The sequence below is a fragment of the Rhinopithecus bieti genome, unplaced genomic scaffold, assembly GCF_001698545.2.
Source record: "Rhinopithecus bieti isolate Rb0 unplaced genomic scaffold, ASM169854v2 scaffold_63849, whole genome shotgun sequence".
NCBI classification, from domain to species: domain Eukaryota; kingdom Metazoa; phylum Chordata; class Mammalia; order Primates; family Cercopithecidae; genus Rhinopithecus; species Rhinopithecus bieti.
This window is the reverse complement of record NW_016824220.1, coordinates 68,479-90,003: the sequence shown is the minus strand read 5'-3', so window position 1 is coordinate 90,003 and position 21,525 is coordinate 68,479. Positions and strand designations below refer to the sequence as shown.

At 33.2% G+C, this 21,525-nt stretch overlaps 1 long non-coding RNA gene across 1 annotated transcript; it reads left to right on the top strand.

Annotated features, from left to right (window-relative positions):
• Positions 1-223: 223 nt before the first annotated feature.
• Positions 224-15,183, top strand: LOC108522100 (uncharacterized). Its single transcript, XR_001883366.1, has 3 exons — positions 224-301; positions 3,300-3,386; positions 14,918-15,183. It is a non-coding gene; the product is annotated as an uncharacterized LOC108522100 (long non-coding RNA).
• Positions 15,184-21,525: the final 6,342 nt, after the last annotated feature.

The following is a 21,525-nucleotide window of genomic DNA, read 5'->3' as shown; positions in this document are numbered from 1 at the left end:
ATAGACGGTTATACTTTTGTGTTTTCTGTTGTCCTGGCTTGTCTTAGGTAGGCTTTGTGTCCTTGGCTGTTGAGGTTGTGTCTTTCTCAAAGATCATGTCCTGCCCTAAGCAGTAAGGAATCTCATTTGCTGCTCTTCCCTCGGTGGTTTAGGCTTGTGTATTGTAGGGAAGAAGGATCCAGGTGAAACTCTTGCTCCACAGTGTTGGCTATTCTTCTCCCACAGACTGGCACAAGGGAGAGCGACACTTGAATACGTGGTGAGATGTGTGAAGGGCATGACAATGGATGCAAACACCCTGGTAATTGCTAATCTATTTTACTTCTATAAGTTCTTTATTTTCAAGACATTTTATTTTGTCATTTCAAGAATGCAAAAGACATAAGTAGAATTAGAATGTGTAACCTTTTGAGATTGGCTTGTATTACTGCCTTTCAGATTCATTAAAATGTTTGCATGTGTAACTCACTGTTTCTTCGTATTACTGAGTAGTATTCCACTGTATCCAGGTACCACAGTAACTTCAACCAGTCACCTGTTGAAGAATTTTTTTTCCAGTTTTTGGTTATTATTGATAAACCTGCTATGAACATTTATGTGAAGATAAGTTTTCATTGCTTTGGGATAAATGTGTAGGAATGCAATTAGTGGATCATCTGATAAGTGTGTGTGGTTTTATAAAAAACTGCCAAACTATTTTCCAGAGTAGCTGTACTCTTTTACACCCCTAGCAGCAATGTATAAAAGAAACAGTTTCTTTGTATCCTTATTAGAATTTGATAATCTCACTATGTTTAATTATAACTGTTTTATTATAAACATAGTGATGGTCAACTTTTTTTAATTTGTATTTCCCTAATGGCTAATGATTTTGAACATCTTCTTATGTACTTTTTCCATCTATATATTCTCTTTGTTGAAAATTCTATTAATGTCTTTTGCCATTTTCTAATTAGATAGTTAAAAGCTTTTTTTTTTTTTAACACTTAGAGAGTGCTTTATATATTTTAAGTATGGTTTACAAATATTTTTTCCAGGTTTTAGCTTGTCTTTCATATTCTCTACAGAGATTTTGTAGAGAAAAAAACTTTAATGAAGTCCAGTTTATCTATTTTATTCTTTTAGTGATTGCATTTTGTCATGTCTAAGAACTCTGCCTAATCTTCTACCTCAAAGATTTTTTCCTTCATTGTCTTCTAAAAGCTTTATAATATTATATCTTATGATAAAACTGTTGGTTCATTTTGAGTGAACTTTTATAAAGTGGAGGTTTTATTTCAAGGTGTATTTGTTTTGGTGACAGATATCTAATTGCCGCTACATCACTTGTTGAAATGTACACATTTTAGCTGTAAGAATAATTATTTAATAATTAAAAGAATATTAATTGCTTACAAAATTTATAAAAGGTACAAAAGGTGCTAGTGATTATCTTATTTTATGTGCAAAAGCCTTTTGGTGGTTACTAACATGGTGGTATCTTGTTAATAATTGTAACAGTATTAGCATGATGAGACTATTATGAGCACAAAATTTAATTTCTTCAGGCAATACTGATAAAGAAGAACAGTGTAGAAGAAAAGTAGAATGGAAACAAAGCAAAGCAAATCTATTGCACAATTTTAAGGGTCATTAACATTTTATTGGGAATATTATAGCACATAATATATTATATTTTAAAAACATAAATATGCTGTTAAACAATGTTATTTTTAAAAGTTTGCCTTGTTTCTCTTGTGGTTTTCCATATTCTTTTTCCAAAAAACAGTATCTAAATCTGAAATGACTAGGGAATGCTTCTTATACTCCTTCTGCATCTGCATCCTCTTTGTCTCAGGGTGAACACTCTTACTACTCAAGGAAGCTATAAAATATGTATATCACTGCCACATTTTTTTATTATTTGGAGATAAAAATGGAACCTAGAGAACTGACATTTTATCCAGTTGAAATGAACCAATATTAAATAACCTGGAACCCTCCAGCAAAACTCTAAAGTTTTAGATTTTCATCCAAAGAAATTATACATTACCTAACCAAAGGTACAATTATAAAAGTACCTAACCAAAATGATGGCATTATTGAGTGGGAGTAGAGTTTTACAGCTTAAGAGAAATTTATAAAGTTAAAAAATATGAAATAATGTTTAATAATCATTTTATTAGATATTTTATTAATTATGCAATTTATTGTTATATACTTAATATACAATATATAAAATAAAAAATTGATTTGTATCATTTTATAAAATATATTTTATTTTANCCAAAATGATGGCATTATTGAGTGGGAGTAGAGTTTTACAGCTTAAGAGAAATTTATAAAGTTAAAAAATATGAAATAATGTTTAATAATCATTTTATTAGATATTTTTATTAATTATGCAATTTATTGTTATATACTTAATATACAATATATAAAATAAAAAATTGATTTGTATCATTTTTATAAAATATATTTTATTTTAAAGATAACTAAAAATTGAGCCACATGAAGAAATACACCATATACTTAGATATCCAAAAATTGGGTTATAGAAAGGGTATGTAATATTTTAATTCAGATAGAATTAAGTCCTATCATATTAGCAAATAGTACAGTTGCAAAGAAATAATAGTTTTGATGCAGACAGCATGTCTAATAGATTGGGCAATAATTATTTATTCTGAATAAATGCTTTTCTGTATTCCTGACAAGCTGTATTCATTGTTCAAAATTACTAAATTACAGTTTATTGTTAATTTGAAAGCCTATATTTAGAAAGCCCTTAAATTGTAATCGTTTGTGTGCCGTGTTTGTTGAAATGCTGTAAAATATTTGAAGCTATGTATGTCTATTTCAGGATTGATATATATGTTATTTACAACATGTACTTTAAGCTGCTTCTCAGTATCCCATTAATTGGAATAGCAAGTGATACGTATAAATGAATGCCTTTAGTAGCTTCATTACTTTTAAATCTTTTACCTGAAAACTTCTAGCTCAAATATCACAAAATGACTTAGCATATTATTTCTTTATGTCTTTATACCGACAGCATAGAGAAAAAATAAAATTAACTTTACTTATCACAACCACAATACTTGTAACCAAATAGGGAAAAGAACAAAAACTCTGAAAAGATATGGTTCAGAGAGGTACAGGGTTAGGAAAGGCGAAAATCAAGGGGTCATTGCCATGGCAACTTGTCTATAGTCTGCCTCAACAGCTACAATTCTCATATGACCCTCATATTTCTTCTCTTCATATACAAGGAGAAATCTCATTCTTCTCTCTTCCACATTCTGAATTATATTTAGGTCTTACTCTTCCAGAAGAAAAAGGGAAAACCGAACCTGAATGTCCCCTGAAAGTGAAGAAATGTCCATACTTCTATTTGCAGATTGGTAAGAACTTTCCGTTTCCATTTTCCTCCTTCACTGGAACGAAGTGAGTGCTGGTAAAATTGCTTCCTTTTACCCCCGGCTGGTGATCGACGCAGATGAGAGCAATTGGTATTACTAGTGATGACTGATTATTTCTCTCTGGAGTATCGGAGGGAAACCCAATAACACTTCCTTTTAGGTAAAAAGGAGATACTGGGGCTCAGAGCCCCTCTTGGTCTAATATATGTGCTCTGGAGTATTTTCCGGTGACCGTCTTCAACAAGTAAGAAAAGAGAAAAAACAACTTGGTTGAGAGTTATGTTCCTGCTATGTATTATCTACCTATGCATGTAATATTGAAGATTTCATTCAATGGGTTATAGAAACTCATAGCAAACTGGCAGCAGAAATAGTCTTTGGTTTGTAAATAAAAGTTCTCTAACTGAAACTTTTTGATACTGGAATTATCTTCCTTTTCCTTTCTATTATTCTCTTATTGAGTTACAAGGAAACAGAAAATAGAGAGATTCAACCTAGCAGTATGCTTTTTTTTTTTTTTTTTTTTTTTTTTTGAGGCAGAATCACACTCCGTCACCCAGGCTGTAGTGCAGTGGCCCCATCTTGACACACTGTAATCTCTGCCTCCTGGGTTCCAGCGATTCTCCTGTCTCAGCATCCCAAGTAGCTGGAATTACAGGCATGCGCCATGAGACCCACCTAATTTTTGTATTTTTAGTAGAGAAGGGGTTTCACCATGTTGGCCAGGCTGGTCTCAAACCCCTGGCCTCAAGTGATCTGCCCACCTTGGCCTCCCAAAGTTCTGGGATTATAGGTATGAGACACTGTGCCCAGCCAACAGCATGCTTTTAATGGAGTAAAGTGAGACCCAAGTTGTCTCATTCTAAGTCACTCTAGAATAAAATTTATATAAAATTTATAAGGAATAAGATATTGGCAAGGACTCTGAGATAGATGGCACTGTTATTTGGAATTGCTTACTCTCACACTTGGAGAGAGTGAATACATCACTGCCCACTGCCATGTGATGTGCAATGCTCCTTCCTGAGAGAGTCTTACTTCTGCTTCATTCATGCCTTATTTACAGAATGCCTTGGCCATATGAGTAGCTCTGACCAGTGAAATAGGAGTAAAAGTGATGCATAGCATTGCTCACTGGAAGCCTGTAGAGTATTCATTGCATGGTTGCAGCATTGCTTTTCTTCTTTCATAAGATCAAACTAGGGCTGTTCTTTAAGCCTTGGTCCAGCAGTGAAGACAATAAGAGGCAAAGCCGCAACTGAACAGTGAAGGATGAGTAACATGTGCAAGAAATAAACCGTTGTTGCTGTAAGATTGTTGCCACTAAGATTGTTGGGGTTGTTTATTACTGCAAAATAACTTAGAAAAACTATTAGCAAACTTAACGTAAACTCAAAAAAGAACTAAAGTACTCATATGAATAATTGTGCCTCTTAACACTCACATTCTAAGATAAGCTTCCTCCCTGCTTTTTTCTCCTTTTCTTTCATTTTTTTCTTCATTCATGTTTGTGTACATGTACACACATACATAAAAATTTGGTCATCCATAGTAAAATCAAATGTGCTTTTAATAACTTTAGAACTGATCATTTTAAAATACTGAGCATTCTTAAGCCGAAATTGAAACTTGGAAAAAACCACCACAAAGCTAACCTTAAAATGAAAATAAAACAACCAAAATGAAGATGGAGTCAATTAGATCTTGGAATTGCTAGGGCAAACAAAAGAAAAGTTTCAATTTTCTGTTTCCTGAATGTTCAATTTTCTTTTCTCTTTCTCTCCCTTGTTCAATAAAATGAGGAAAACTCTATGACTATATTTTATTTTCACCATTATTATACACATGGTAGTAAGAATAATAATGTAACCAAAAATAATTTAAGTCTACCTCTATGCCATTCATGGAAAAAAAATCAATAACCATCCTGAAATTGATAATGTAATACTTCTCTATTAGATATGATATCACTAGTAATATTTCTGCTCAGTCAAAGAGGGGAAAATAACTCATTTGCTCATCTACTCTCCTTTTTTCTCATCAATTCTTTCTCTTGTCAGGACTGTGCTTTCCCTGGACATGATGAAAACACAAGATTGAGTGCCATCCTATTTATTGTTGTGGTTTTCCTAATCTAAACTAAGCCTACTTTTGAAATTTCCTGGATGCAAAGGTGGTTAAATCCCAAATGCTTATGGTTCTTCAAAAATATAAACACTCTTTCCCTCTGGGATAATAGAAAGCATACTTTTAGAATGATTCTCCTGGTATTAATTCATATGCTCTATTTTATTTTTTCCAAACTTGTGTTTATTCAGTGGTCATGCAATTTTAGAAATTAAGTTAATAAATGATAATCTCATCTCATATTTATTCTAATGAAAGAAATGGAAAGTAAAGTGCTCACAAAGAGTATGTGTAACTTTTTCCAGTGCTACCTTAATAAGCTTCCTTCCCCTAACCCTCAAAAGAGGATAGTCTTAAGTGCTTACAGTGCATTTGTAACAAGAATCTCTTTTTCCACCTCATTTTCTCTCTCTCTCTCTCTCTCTCTCTCTCTCTCACACACACACACACACACACACACACACACACACACACACACAAAGAGAGAGAGAGAGAGAGAGAGAACTGGTGTCTCAGATTTCATTACTGCTGTAGACTCTCACCAAGGAAGAATAAAGCATCTTCTTTCTCCACACCTTCCCTGCTCCCTAAAAGTCAGAAATCCTCATTATATTAATATTTTTTAAAGTCTGCATTCCCCCAAGTAAGTAATACATTCAAAAGGGAAATGAACAACATTTTTTAAAGGCGAGATTATTTCAGAGAGATAGGCAGTGAAAGTCCTTTTTTAGTGGGAGCAGGTGTGACTAGTTCAAGGGTTTGATTTTGATTACCTGAGATTTACAAAAGGAGCTTTGGCATTTCAGCTTGCTGTGGAAAAGTGCGTCCAGATGGCATACATTGCCCAAAACTGGGAGTGGGTTACAAGACTGCTGTGTGCTTTTAGATGAAGGTCAGTGCAGAGAACTGGAATGGCATGAATATCTGAATTTGGTTAAACTCAGAGGAAACCAGTGCCTAAAAGGTAGTCAACATCACTGCTCAATTGCAGCAGTGAGAAGCTAAAGGAGCAAGGCCAAGAAGAAAATCATGATGAACTATTTTTTAGGCATTATATAAACTCAGGAGTTTTTAATGTTTAATGAGAGAGTCTCAATATTGACTGAATTGAACTTATTGTCAGTAAGTATTTAGAAGCTTGGAGGATATTTGATTTAACATAGTGAATCAAAATGAAATTCCTTAAACTTGAATATTATGGGGGTAAAATTAATAACAGTTATACATGAAACAATTTGGGCACTATTATAAAAGTTTATGAAATATATATTTATGAGGAAGACTAAAATGCTTAGAATTTAGGGTTGTTAATTTTCAGATAATGATTTTTGCTATGTTGGAGAATTAATGAATAGTGGGAACTCCCATAAAACCCTGTGGATTTGGGGAATACCAGTGATCTGATATGAGATTTAGTGTGAATGGGGCTTACTAAATATTTTTAAAACTGGTAGCATATACATAGTGATTGGCAGAATGTTCATTAAGGGAAGAGAAATTAGCCTTTTTCAATAAATAACTTTGTTATTCGCAAGAGACTATTGAGAAATGACGAATAGGGAAGAAGATATTTAAGTCCCCTATCTCAGACTTATAATTTCAAAAATGACTTAATCATCTCCATCTGAGAGACGAATACCTACTAGCCAATGCCCTCAGTGTCCTTCAGGAGTGTTTTCCAAATTATTTTTGCGGCTCCTTTGTGAGTCATGAAATCAATCTGGAAAATCACCACAGGCATTTAAAAAAAATCAAATGAAAATATCTGTTTGCATCACATAGAATAGGACTCTGTATTGTTTTATTTTTATTACATATATTTTATATACCTATATACACCTATAAATACATAAAATTTGTATAAAGAGTCATAATGAAAACTGCATTTCTGACAGAAATTCAGATCAAATGAGTTGGAGACCTTTGTTTTATTTTATGGAAACTTCCATATTGCTCCTAGCTTAAATGTCATTTAAATATGGGCTGAAATTTTAAGATAAGGGAAAACTACACTGCCAGTGAAATGATAAATCCCATAAAATCTGTTTTTTGAAGGGGATGAAACTTTGGGTTGATTGAGAAGTCCATTTGGAGAAGATTCACTACTAGAAGAATGGAAAGTGTCTGGGGTCCTGAAATACAAACAATGATGAAATGGGGTTAAAGTCTTGAGTTTGAGTCTATTTGAATCTCAAAAAGTATTCAGTGCCATGGCTGAATGTCTCAGTAGTTTAGAATAAGCTTCTGTTCAGGTCAGTTTTTAATATACCATCCAGAGGGCTGGTTGAAAGTTTCTATGTTGACTCTGAGGCTAGAGGCTTTGGAGACTTGGCCTTGGCCAGAGGAGCCATAGACCCAGGGAGTATGGCCCAGGCCCAGCAGGAGCAAACATAGGGAGGGGCTGCTCTGAGTAAACTCTCCACTGTGAGCTCAGCCTGGTGGAAACTGAACCCCTCCCTTCAACTGTTCAACTGTTTTCAACTTTAAATCTCATTAGAGAAGAAAATGAAGGGGAAGTGGTTGTTCACTCCAGGAGAGAGGGAGTCAGGCATGAAAGAGATGATTTTAGTGACCCAATTTCAGACTCTGCCAGCTGGGGCAGATGGACACTTAATATACCAACCGAAGACTTGATTGTTGTTTCGTGTGTTCCATTAATCTATATGTGGATGCTCTTCCACAAGATCCTTGATATCCCAACACTTTGGTATCCGGGCAATCCTTTATCCACCATTTTGCAGTGGCTTACACTATGCACTACAGAACTGAAGTCTCCTAAGGGAAGTCTGAACCTAACACAAGACTGTAAAGCATACTGCTCAACTACAAAGAAGACCATTTCAGATGCAGCTGTCTAAGATTCAAGAAAGCATAAGGGGTACTTACTTTACTTTGCAAGTAGGGAAGTTAGATATTTCATGCAGACTTCTCTTGCAGTTGTAGATGCTAAAACCTAAAAGCAGTCATAAAAGTTTCTAGGGCTGAGTCTGCGATGAATAGAAAGACATTTAAGAGGTAACTATCAGTCAGTCTGAAGCCTCAGGGTCTATCAGACAGACAGTAGCTATCAGAATTTCAGAATAGCATCAATGTGGCCAAGGGAGCAATAATCAAGATGGCAGCAATCTTGGAGTATAGACCAGGAATGTTCCCTGCTTTTCTATTGTGACACTTGTCCAGAAATTTTATATTATCCTGTGGATCTATTGTGGTGAGGAGACTTCAAAATGAGTGACACTGAATTTCTTACCATCCAGGCAGGTGGAAGTTCGAAGAAGATTAAATTTGATTTAAAACAATAATGGAATATGAAAGCTTGTATGCAGTGTTGTGATGTGATACACACACACACATAAATATATATAGCATATTCATTTAAAATTAATGTATATTTCTAATGCATTTAGTTCTCATTTCAAATGTATTCATACACATTAGGTTTAGTGTAGAGTTTATGTATATGGGCTCTGGAGTCAGAGAGCTACAGCATGAATCTCAGCTTATTTACTATGTGATCTCATACAACTTGCTTACCTCTCTGAGTTTTAGTTTCTCACCCATAAAATGAGGATAATAACATGGTTGATCTGTTCAAGTGATTCTTGATTGCTAAATTTCTTAGAAATTTCTCTGGAACATAGAAAGAATTTAGTAAATAATAGATCTCTTTAAAAGTTCTCTTATTAAATCATAAGCTTTTTTTTTTTTTTGAATACATGCATTTGACATTTTAACTTATTTTCTGTATTTTTTATTTGCTTATATATACAATTTACTCTCCAAACTGCACTTTGCTCTGTCACTTCATAAATTAGTTTTCACCCCGTATACCTGTATACTTGCACCCCTTCCCCTAAATTCTATGCCCAAAGTCTGACCAAGAGTTTATTTAGTGTTTTCTCCTCTTCCACTCTCAATTTTGTGTTTCTTATGTGGCAGTAAAAATTTTGGACACAATTTTGCTTCTAGTTTCATGACTGTCTGAGACTGAGCATCAAGTTCCACTTTACTTATGTATCACTGCATTCTCCATCCCAATTCCTGATACTGGATTCTAGGCTGCACCTTAGTCTGTGCATTCAGTTAACAAACATTTTTTTGCTTGTTTTCTCTCTGCCAGGCAGTGTGACAATCACTAGAGACTATCACAGATAAAATAACCCCTGATATCCATTGATATAGCTGTAAATCTTGCATTCGCATGGTATGGCTTTACTAGCCAATAAAGTTCTCCTTTTACTTAAACCAATGTCTTAGTCTATCTGGGCTTCTATAACAAAATGTCACAGACTAGGTAGTTTACAAGCAGCTCAAGTCTATTTCTTACAAATCTGGAGACTGGAAAGTCCAAGATTAAGGTGACAACAGATTCAGTGTCTGGTGAGAGCCTGTTTTCTGGTTTATATGTGACACCTTCTAGCTGTGTCCTCATGTACTGGAAGGATCAACACACCTCTCTGGGGACTACTGGTATCTTTGGATCTTTGTCCTCTCCAAATCTCATGTTGAAATGTGACTCCCAATTTAGGAAGTGGGGCCTAATGAGGTGTTGGATTATGAGGGCATATTCTTCTTGAATGGCTTGGTGCTGTCCCCTTGGTAATGAGTGAATTCTCTATTAGTTCATGGGAGAGAGGTTATTTAAAAGAACCTGGCACCTCCTTTCTCTCTTGCTCTCTCATAACACCTCTGCTTCCTATTTGCCTTCCACCTGGTTGAAAGCTTCTGAGGCCCTCACCAGAAACAGCAGCCAGCACTGTGTTTCTTGTACAGTTTACAGAAACATGAGCCAAAATAAATCCTTTTTCTTTATAAATTACCCAGCATCATGTGTTCCTTTGTAGCAATGCAAAATGGACTAAAATAGTCACTAATCCCATTTATGAGGGCCCCACCCTTATGACTTACTCACCTCTCAGTGGCCTCAACTCCTAACACCATCACATTGGTGATTAAGTTTCAACATAAGAATTTAGGGGCCGACTGGGTGGGACACAAACATTAAAGCCATAGCAACCAGTTTGAGTTGTGTTTCTTTCACTTATAACACTAAATGTCCTGAGTAGTATGAGACCATTTCATCACATACTAAATCCTCATGTGCACTAGAGTCTTGTTCTGTATGATCTATTCTACTGTATTGATTTATTAATTTGTACCAATCATTGGACTTGAATTGCATTGTTTTATTATAGTAGCTTTTCAATATATTTTAATGTATTACTGGAAGAGTCTTCACTAATTACACATTCACATTTCGGAGGTAGTATTTTATATGGTGATTTTTCCAAGTGACTTTTAGATTTATTTTTTCTTGTTTTGTTTATAAAGCATAGAAAAGGAACAAGAACTCTGAGGTATATGTTGGTGTTTTTACTTAGAATATATTAATTTTATGTGTTAATTTTGAAGGACTGAATCTATACGATATTGAATTTGACAATACAAGAAAACAGTGTATTTTTCATTTATTCAAATCATTTACAATACTTAAGTGAATTTTAATGTTTACTTCCATACAGTTATATTGATTTCTGGATCGATTTACTCAGAAATAAGAAAATTATTTTTTATACTTATGCAAAAGATCTTTCTTTTTGTTATACTTTCTTTTCTTTTCTTATCTTTTCTTTTCTTTTTTTTTTTTTTTTTTTTTTTTTTCTGAGACAGAGACTCGCTCTGTTGCCAGGCTGGATTGCAGTAGCACGGTCACTGCGACCTCTGCCTCCTGGGTTCAAGCAATTCTCCTGCTTCAGCCTCCCGAGTAGCTGAGACTACAGGCGCATGCCACCATGCCCAGCTAATTTTTGTACTTTTAGTAGAGATGGGGTTTCACCATGTTGGCCAGAATGGTCTTGATCTCTTGACCTTGTGATCTGCCCTCCTCGGCCTCCCAGAGTACTGGGATTACAGGCGTGTGCCACCGTGCCCGGCCCCTTTTGTTATACTTTCTAAATTGTTATTATTTGTGTAAATGAAGGATTTTTATTTTTATAGTATGCTATCTTCAGGTATTCTCATTTTAATTTCAATTGTTTTTGTTTCCAAGTATTCAAACTATCACTGCACATAATAAAAAGTTTGCTTCTCACTTAATTTTCTTGTTTAATTACATTGATGTACCATTCAAACAATTTAAAATAAAGTGGTAACAATTGTCTTACTCATGACTTTACTAAGAATGCTTATTACACAATTAGGCATAAGGTTTCTGCCTTTAAAAATTATATACGGATGTTTAACTTTTAAAATGCCTTCCTTGTATTATATGAAGATCTTTATTTGACCGAATTTTATATGATTTTTAATTGATATCAAACATTTTTTTTTTTTGGCGTTTCTAGAATAAATCCTTTTTGGCTTTGCTATGCTCTTTTAACCTTTATTTGCATTGAAAATAATGAGAAAGAATCACATGCTGTCTCATGCTGGATGTTTTTGAAACTTTTTTTTACCTCTATCTGTAGAATAATTTAAATTATAGAAAAATAACTGTTTTTTCAAATAAATATACTTTTTGAGAATACCAGCAAGAGCTTGTCACCATTCTTTTAGAAAAAATGTACCTACATTACACAGAAAGCCTAAAATCCCAACAAATCCTAGAGTATAACTGAAATATGAACATTTGTAAGAATAATGAACTATTTGTTTAGGATTTAATTTGATTAAAACATAACTTCTAATCTCAAAGCAATTGACATGGTTTTTAACAATTACATGCTTTGTATGCAGAAAAACCTTTTCTTCTATTTAAGTCAGTTTTTTCACTTAAATTGTTATAATTCTCTAAAATTTCCTCCAGTATTTTTCTTAAAAAATGTGAATACTAACTGCACAGCACTAGTCAAAAAGAAGATCATGCTGAAAGAATGGTAGAGGATAAGACATAATGGTATGTTCGCCTTGTGTATGACACTGTGATGTACTGATCATCAGCCATATCTATGCCTGACTCTGCCAGCCTATCAAGTGTATTTTATATTGCAACTTGAATATTTTCATGCGCAACATTTTCATGAAAATGTTTTACAAAGTTTAGGGGATTAAAATATAATTTTTTCCTATATTACCATTGGCCGAAACCTTTGTACTGAGAAATAAATACATTCTCAGAAATTTGGGTATTGAAAAGCAAGAGGATTTCTATCAACAAAACGTTTCCATTTTAAAACATAGAAATATTTTATATTCTTGCAAAAACCTATGTGTAATCTTCAAATCTTTTAAAAGTTCACATTCCAAAACAAGTTTTGAAATATTTGTNAATGGTATGTTCGCCTTGTGTATGACACTGTGATGTACTGATCATCAGCCATATCTATGCCTGACTCTGCCAGCCTATCAAGTGTATTTTTATATTGCAACTTGAATATTTTCATGCGCAACATTTTCATGAAAATGTTTTACAAAGTTTAGGGGATTAAAATATAATTTTTTCCTATATTACCATTGGCCGAAACCTTTGTACTGAGAAATAAATACATTCTCAGAAATTTGGGTATTGAAAAGCAAGAGGCTTTCTATCAAGAAAACGTTTCCATTTTAAAAACATAGAAATATTTTATATTCTTGCAAAAACCTATGTGTAATCTTCAAATCTTTTAAAAGTTCACATTCCAAAACAAGTTTTGAAATATTTGTTGCTAGAGTTTCATCTTTCCTAGAGAATTTTCATGTCTACTACTACCACAGATAAATTTTGGAGCACTTATTATTAAGATAAACTTGATAAGACAATTTTTACTTGTTCCTGTATTGAAATTGTACAATTTCAAATATACTAGTTGTGTCCTCCAAGTTATTTATAACTGGAAAAAATTCAACTTCATATTTAAATATTAAGAAATACTTAAATGCGAGTAATAGAAGGGCAATGGCAGTAATAGAATCTTTACTTCTGAGGTAGTTTTAGTCAAAAGTAACAGATGCCAAGAACAAAATGGAACTTATTGAGATAATATTGATGCCTAATGGGATCAGAGACGTTAGGAAAGGTTGACACCAGGACAGTTCCAGAAACCTTTCCAGCAGAGACACTGGGACTTCTTTTTGGAGCCAGAACTTTAATGTGACCCATCTCAAAATAATTCTGTCTCTTTCTCTTTCCATTAAAAACTTTAAGTTCCTGGATAAATAATCTGGATTAGAAGTATCAATTGTCCACTGTTGCTTTGATATTTGATGGCCACTGTGAGATGGTCATCAGATGCAAGCGTGGTCACCCTGGACCTATTCCTGTATATCAATGACAATAAGTACAGTAAAGGGCATTTTTAGCTATATTGATATTTTTCAAAGCTATCATATTGCAATTCTAATGTTTCTGGAATTATTCACTATGTTCATTATTCCCAGTAGTGAGCAAAATAATTTTTACCATTTATATTTAATTGTGAGTTGTTTAATTCTATCCTGATCATGGGTGTTTCAGGACAAATATCCTACTTGGGAATTCCTTATATCTTAAGCAGATGAATGAGAAGAATGGAAAATTGGTTGCTGTTTTTTAAATACAAAATATCTACAAATAATAGAATTAATAACTATAAGTTAAAATGAATTTTAAGTCTGCATCTAATATTAAAATGCTATTTTTTGAAGCTATGTGCAAAGTTTCAGTTTGTAGGATTGCATCCTGAGACTGCATCATCCCCATCAACCGAAATCTTTACTTCTAGGATTTAAAGAGTGTATGTTTCTTTATATTGATAATTTACTTTGTATTAATAAACAAGAAAGGCTTAATGACTTGGTAATGGTTACATAATCTGACATACCTTATGTAAGTATCTACATACAGACCTCTTGGAGGTGTCAGAAAAAAAACAAGATCTTGAATCTTTACTGATCTCAGTTGAAAGTGAGTTTCTATTTTGTGTGGCATGTATTTAAGATAGTGAACACAGGAGCAATTTGTTGCTGCATAATTATGTTAAACTTTAAAAATTTGACTAGTGTATTTTAATGATAAATTTCTAATAAAATTAAATTACTTTATAGAATTTCAAATTTATTTCTACATTGCAGAATTTCATTCTATGATGGTTATATTTTAACTTTGAAACATTGACTCTGGTTGAATGTTGATTTTAATTCTCAGGCATGACAGTTCACCAAAAAATCTTCCCAGTATACCTCTGTTATAGATAAAATTCTCTATAAATAGTGATTATAACAAGGGAACATGATGACTTGGATGCTTTTTGGAAGATAGCCATCTTTTATTAGGAGAAGTCTTCCCTTGACTCAGGAGCAGCTTCAGGATATACATATATAGAGTAACGAGGAAAGGAGAGGATATATTATCTATTCACTAATTCTGGGAATTTGGGATGCTTGAGGTAGATACTAAATTTACTTCTTATTTTTTTGGATTATGGCAGACCTTTGGAATCTACATTCAACATTTGATACTGTATGTGACTCCTGATGAACACGCTGAAGATACATGATGTCCAGTAATTTTTACTGGGGATAATACCTACAACATACATAAGATTATGTTATTAAAATGCATTTAAAATTACACAAGACATTTTAAAATTACTTAAGATAATATATATAAAGAGTTTAACATAAATTTCAATCACCTTGGCTTAAGATGATTTAACTGTTTTGTAAGTTAACCAAGACCTACCATTTACTTCTTATTTAGTCTGTGGCTGAATTTGGCATTTTTGAAAATCTTTTGATATCCTCTGAGAACTTATTATTATTTGTACTAATTTACTTCCTAATGAAAGCTATTAACAAGATTTATTTTAGGAAGTTTATGTCAGATAGGTTTATGTCCTTATAGAGCTTACAATCTTAATTTCAAAGATGAAAAGGAAAGTTGTGTGTGAAACAGCACAGAATACTTTGCAACTTGTCCCAGGAGTTACAGGGAGCAGCATGGACTGTGAAAACTCACATAAAGTTCTTCAAAATTTACTGTTTCTTTTGCTTCCTGAAAATTGTAATCAGTTCCTCTTTTCCTACTTAACATGAAAAATAAGTCCAATGGAATAGTCCATTGATTAATAAAGTTCTATTATTTCTTCTTCATGAAATGATTAATTTAACAAATTAAATCCTTCATTTATTAAGGTTTGTCTATTACTTATTTTTCCTCTATTCATTTCTGTACAAACTACAGAGATTTATCTTTAAATTTTCTTAGCACTATCAATGTACCTATTTAAGGATAATTTATGGCACATCTGTTGTATTAGTTGGGATATTTTAAATTAAATTCACAGAACTTTATATTAAGTAGAAATACCATTTTCAGAGAAGGACTCTTAATATCTTGATTTAGACTATGATATGTTTTGGCTCTGCATCCCCACCCAAATCTCATCACATATTGTAATCCCCACCTGTCAAGGGAGGGACCAGGCAGGATATGATTGGATCGTGAGGGTGGTTTCCCCCATGCTGCCCTCAGGATACTGAGTAACTCAGCAGAGCTGATGGTTTTAAAGTGTGGTACTTCTTCATTCTTGCACTTGTCTCTCCTGCCACTATGTGAAGAAGGTCCTTGCTTTCTCTTTGCCTTCCACTATAATTGTAAGCTTTTTGCATCCTCCCCAGCCATGAAGAACTATGAGCCAATTAAATCTCTTTCTTTTATAAATGACTCAATCTTGGTATTTATTTATAACAGCGTGAACATGGACTAATATAGACCATATACATAATGTTTAACAAATTATTGCCAGAAGAATGTGGCACGTACCATGATGGGTCTAGATTGGGCTGTTTGCCTGGAGAAGAGGTGCTGGAGGTAGAAGTTAAAGATGTGTGTATGAGACAAAGGAGAAAACTGCTAACCAAGTCTGACATGTAGTTTCCTTAAGAATAAAACTTTATATTTTATTAATTTTTTTTTTACTGTTCTTGGAAGATAATCTAGTTCAAAACTGATGCTCAAAAAATCATTGTTGAATAAATGAATGAATGGGCAATACTGTTTCCTAACATAGTACATTACACTTCTGAGGAACTCTGCTAGTTTCTAGGACTGCAATGATTGTCTATCCTTAGGTCAACTGTATAAGAAAACATTATTAAATATTGTGACTCAGATTTGCATAATACAAATTACTATAAAATGAATGAATCCATAATTCTTCAGTATATAGTGGTTTTTCTAACGGCATTGGAAATCCTTTGAGAACAAAGATAACAGTGTCTACTTTTTTGGTGTCCCCATATAGCAAGTAAATGTTCACCTAGTTAAATTGTGTTTGAATGAAGAGGGCTAAAAATGAGAGTTACTAACCAAATAGAGGATTAATTTGGTAGAACCAGCTCTAGTCTTGGTAAAGCTATATTTTTGTGGAATCTGATATATTCAGTCCTGTTAGTTAAATTAGCTACTTAATTATATTTGTTTATTTTACCTTGTGAGTTATGTCTTCTGTAAAGTCTGAAGATAAGAGAGTGAACTATTATAATATACATCCAAAAATTACATAACATTTACATAAAACTTCTATTTCATAGGTGATTCATTTACTTGTGATTAGATATTTAGAAGATTGCAGCATGTAATTTAAAGATAAGGAATTCAAAATTTTTCATCCACATTTGCGTTCTTTGAGAATGAACAACTGTAGACTGTGAGACATGAGTTCCTTTTTCTATACCTTTCTGTACTTTGAATGAGTACTCAAATAATTATCTGATTTCTATTTGTGATGTAACCATGAATTAATTACACACGGAGATTCTGTTTTGAATGAATTTTGTTATTCGACATTTTTGTGCCTCCGTATGTTTTTTTTTTTCTATTCATACTTTAATATTTTACTTTTGGAATATATTACAGTAGTGAAACAAGACATTTATTAATGCTAATTAATGGTCATATTACATGGTACAGAGATATAATTTTAAATACTTATTTTATTTAAACTATGGAGTGCTTTGATTAAAATATTTTCTAATATTATAAATATTTGATCCTTGAAAAAATTGAAAACCATGTTTATAAATGGAAATCAGAATCTTTGGGCGGGAGGTCTTTGGCAAGGCAACTATTTTACACAAACAACTGAATCTGTTGGAGGGGACCACACGAAGCCTGCATCCCCTTTTGAACCCTCAGTAGCATCCTCCAGGGAAAGTCACTGTGTGAAGATTGTTTAAATGGCAGCAGTAGGGTGCATAGTAACACTGCTCCTCAAAGGAAGCATCACCTTATCTGACCCAGTCTTGGAGTTAATCAGGCGCCTGCTTCAGCCAGTTGACAATAATGTCTCCAACCATTTCCATTTTTTAGCATTCAGGAGCCATCTGAGGACATATTTTGTTTGTATAATAGATCTTCACAGGATATGTTTTGTCAAAACTTAGGATGAACTTGGTCTTTTGCTGGATTTTAACTTCTGACAATATATAACTGTAAGGATTTCTCAAGTTCTACGATGGCATTGATTAAGCATCCTAACAATGATATCAAACAACATGCTCTTACCTACCTGAGCCATTTGGTAGAATAAAAGGTAACATCTTTTGGATTTGCAATAAGTATTTGAAGTGTTGCCCTTTTCATTTAACCTTTTCTGAGACATTAAGTGTATGGTTTTCTTCCCCTATAATGAACTTCTTAATTTAAAGAAGCATAAAGTTCTGTTTGTGAAAAAAGCTATTATGCAGCTTGAAATGTAGGCAGCAGTTACCTTGTTCAGTTTGTGGGAAATGATCCTCTTGGCAAAGCACTCCAAATGTAAAGAGCTGTGAAGAACACAGAGTTGGTTTGATTAATACAGCATGTTCAGTTATGATTCCGTCTATCATGGTCTTGATTAATACAGCATGTTCAGTTATGATTCCGTCTATCTCTTCACTGCTTCAGTGGTTAAGCATATGCTGTTAGCTGCCAGAGTCAACACTCATATTTTTCTTTCCATTCTGTGAGAAGAACTTCAAATATTATTATTCGTAAAGTCCTTTACTGCAGCCTGTTGGTCTGGACTAAGAACACACGTTATTCCATGTTATATTAAGAATTCCAACCTAGAAAGGTCAACTGTTAGGTTTATCACAGTGTTTGTGGAGGTGCCGATTATTTACTTACAACTGCAGAGTATTTGAGATTTTTTTAAATTTATAAATTAGAATGAAATGTTACTACAGTAATTAGCAATGCAGCATCATTATAATTTATCTACTACAGCATATTCTTTTCATTATTTGTCACTCCTACTTCTGTACATACGAGCAAACCAGTGATTGTAAAAAACAACAATTAAGTATAAGTTGATAAATGACAGTATTCATTTCCCACTTTTTTTTATTATTATACTTTAAGTTCTAGGGTACATGTGCACAATGTGCAAGTTTGTTACATATGTATACATGTGGCATGTTGGTGTGCTGCACCCATTATTATTATTATTATTATTATTATTATTATTATTATTTTGAGACAGAGTTCTACTCATGTTGCCCAGGCTAGAGTGCAATAGCGCAATCTTGGTTCACTGCAACCTCCACCTCCTGGATTCAAGCAACTCTCCTGTCTCAGCCTCCAGAGTAGCTGGGATTACAGAAATCTGCCACCATGCCTGGCTAATTTTTTGTATTGGCCAGGCTGGTCTTGAACTCCTGACCTCAGGGAATCCACCTGCTTAGGCCTCCAAAAGTGCTGGGTTTACTGGTGTGAGCCACCGTACCCAGTCCATTTCCCACTTTTTTTTTTCACCTTTGTTTCAAAACATTTGTTTATGTCATACTGAAAGCAGCTTTCTAGCCAATCAATCAACATTTTAAAAAAAGAGGAAAATGAAAAAACTGTTAATTATGAAGTTCCTACAATGTCTTATTTAGACTCACAAAAAAAAGTAATATGGAAGGAAACTGATAATATAAGGTAGAGTATGATTTGGAAATACTTGCTTTTACTTTTGTAAGACAAAATATTATATCTTTCATTTCTTTTTATCCAGTAATAAATGAATTTTAAAAGGATAGAGACCCAGGGTAGAGTAATATGCTGTCATAGTATTCAGTGCTAGCCAACCTAGAAAGTCTGAGGGACACAAGGCTTCTGCTTTTGTGATATCAATTGCAAAGTCAAGAGATTGAAAAACCATCTTGTTTGATAATTCACTGGAAATATCCGCAGAACTTATGGCTACATTTATTACAGAGAAAAGATACAGAAAATTAGCCAAGGGAAGAAATAGTCAAGGCAGAGTCTGGAGAGATCCAAAAATGGAGCTTCTGTTTATTCTCTTCCCATGAATTCGTGAATGGTGTTATCTCCTCCTTGCCACAGAGTGTAACAATATATACAAAATATTGCCAGTCAGGGAAGCTCACCTGAACCTAATCACCTTGGAAATAACAAAAAGAACAAGAGAAGACAAATGAAAAAAAGGACTGTGATATGAAGACCATTGGGCTATAAAATCCTATCTTTATGTTTGTAATGGAATCATTTAAATAAATAAGAGAAATGTGTAATGCTATATTACTGGCCAAAAGAATACGTCACACTCCAAAGGAATTAGCATTAGGAAACCTAAGTTGAAGAATGCTTTACCAAAATGTATTAGAGTTAGGAAACCTGAGCTCTTGTTCCAGTCTTATAAAAATATCTGTGTAATTACAAGATGTAATTTATTATATATATATATATATGATATCCATGTAATTTATATCTATGTAATTTATAAGATTTTCTATGTATTCAAGCTACTCTGAATCCCAGTGATTTTAGGAGGAAAATAAGATAATTTAATTTACTCTTTTGGGATCACAGAGACATTTGTTGATATTCAGTGATGAAGCCATGCACCTTCTCTCTAAGAAAATGGACAAATGCTCTTAATAGTCACAATTGTCATAAATTTTCTGTGAGTTCAAGACATTTGACCCACATCCCTAAACCTAGTTTACGGAAACTCTAAAATTTGATGACTTCTAAATAATCTCTCAGATTTAAAATTGTAGATTTATTTATAGCATAACATCAAAATCATATGTGAAATTCTATTTTTAAGTGAAATAGACACATATAGCATAAAAAGTGCAATTGTTTTCTAGAATGTCTAATGAAAGTCAGTTGTTCTTTTATTGTTTCCATATTGTTCAAGTTTTACTATTGTGTGCATAGTGAGAAATATGTGGGTGTATATTTATATATGTACATGTATATATGTGTATGTACATACACAAAGACATACATACACACACATGTTGTTTTGTTTCTCTGGCAAAGCCTAACTAATACAACAGAAAATAATTTGTCATTAGAATTTTAAAAGTATTTGCTCATTCTCCTTCTTAATCTACCGTCATTATTAAGTCCAATGCTATTCTTATTCCAGATCCCTTGTATGTCACCTATTTTTGCTCTTTGTAAACTTTCAGATCTTATTTTTTACCCATTTCAGACATTCTAAATTTCATGCTAAACTACTATGATTTGGAAAATTTTTAATTGTATTTGCTGGGTGAAATCAATTTGAAAGTTCGTGTACTTTGGTTCTAGAAAATGTCATCACATCACTTGGTAAAAACTTTTTTTTTCTAATTTTTCTAATCTTTCTGAGACTTCTATTATTGAATACTAAATTTATGAATGAAGCTTTCTAGTTTACATATTTTGGTCTTTGTTCAACTTATGAAGTGATTTTATTAGAAAGAAAATAAGATATCTCTTTATTAAAGTTATTTATGCTAAAAAGTGATACCTTAGTTTCTAAGAGTGCCTTTTCCTCTAAATTTTTCTTCATTAAGGAAAAATTTTTTAATGCATGAATACCAAATCGTCTATTTTTCTGGGTATCAATTTTAGTTGTGCTCAAATTTTATTCTTACCCTTCACTGTTTTAATTTTCTCTAAATTCCTTTATTTTCTTGAAACGTTGATCTCTGTTTAAGCTTCTGTCTTAGCAGCTATCAGTACATATTTGTGAATAGAGCACCAAAAAACTTATTGATAACTCGTGTGTGTGTGTGTGTGTGTGTGTGTGTGTGTGCATGAAAGAGAGAG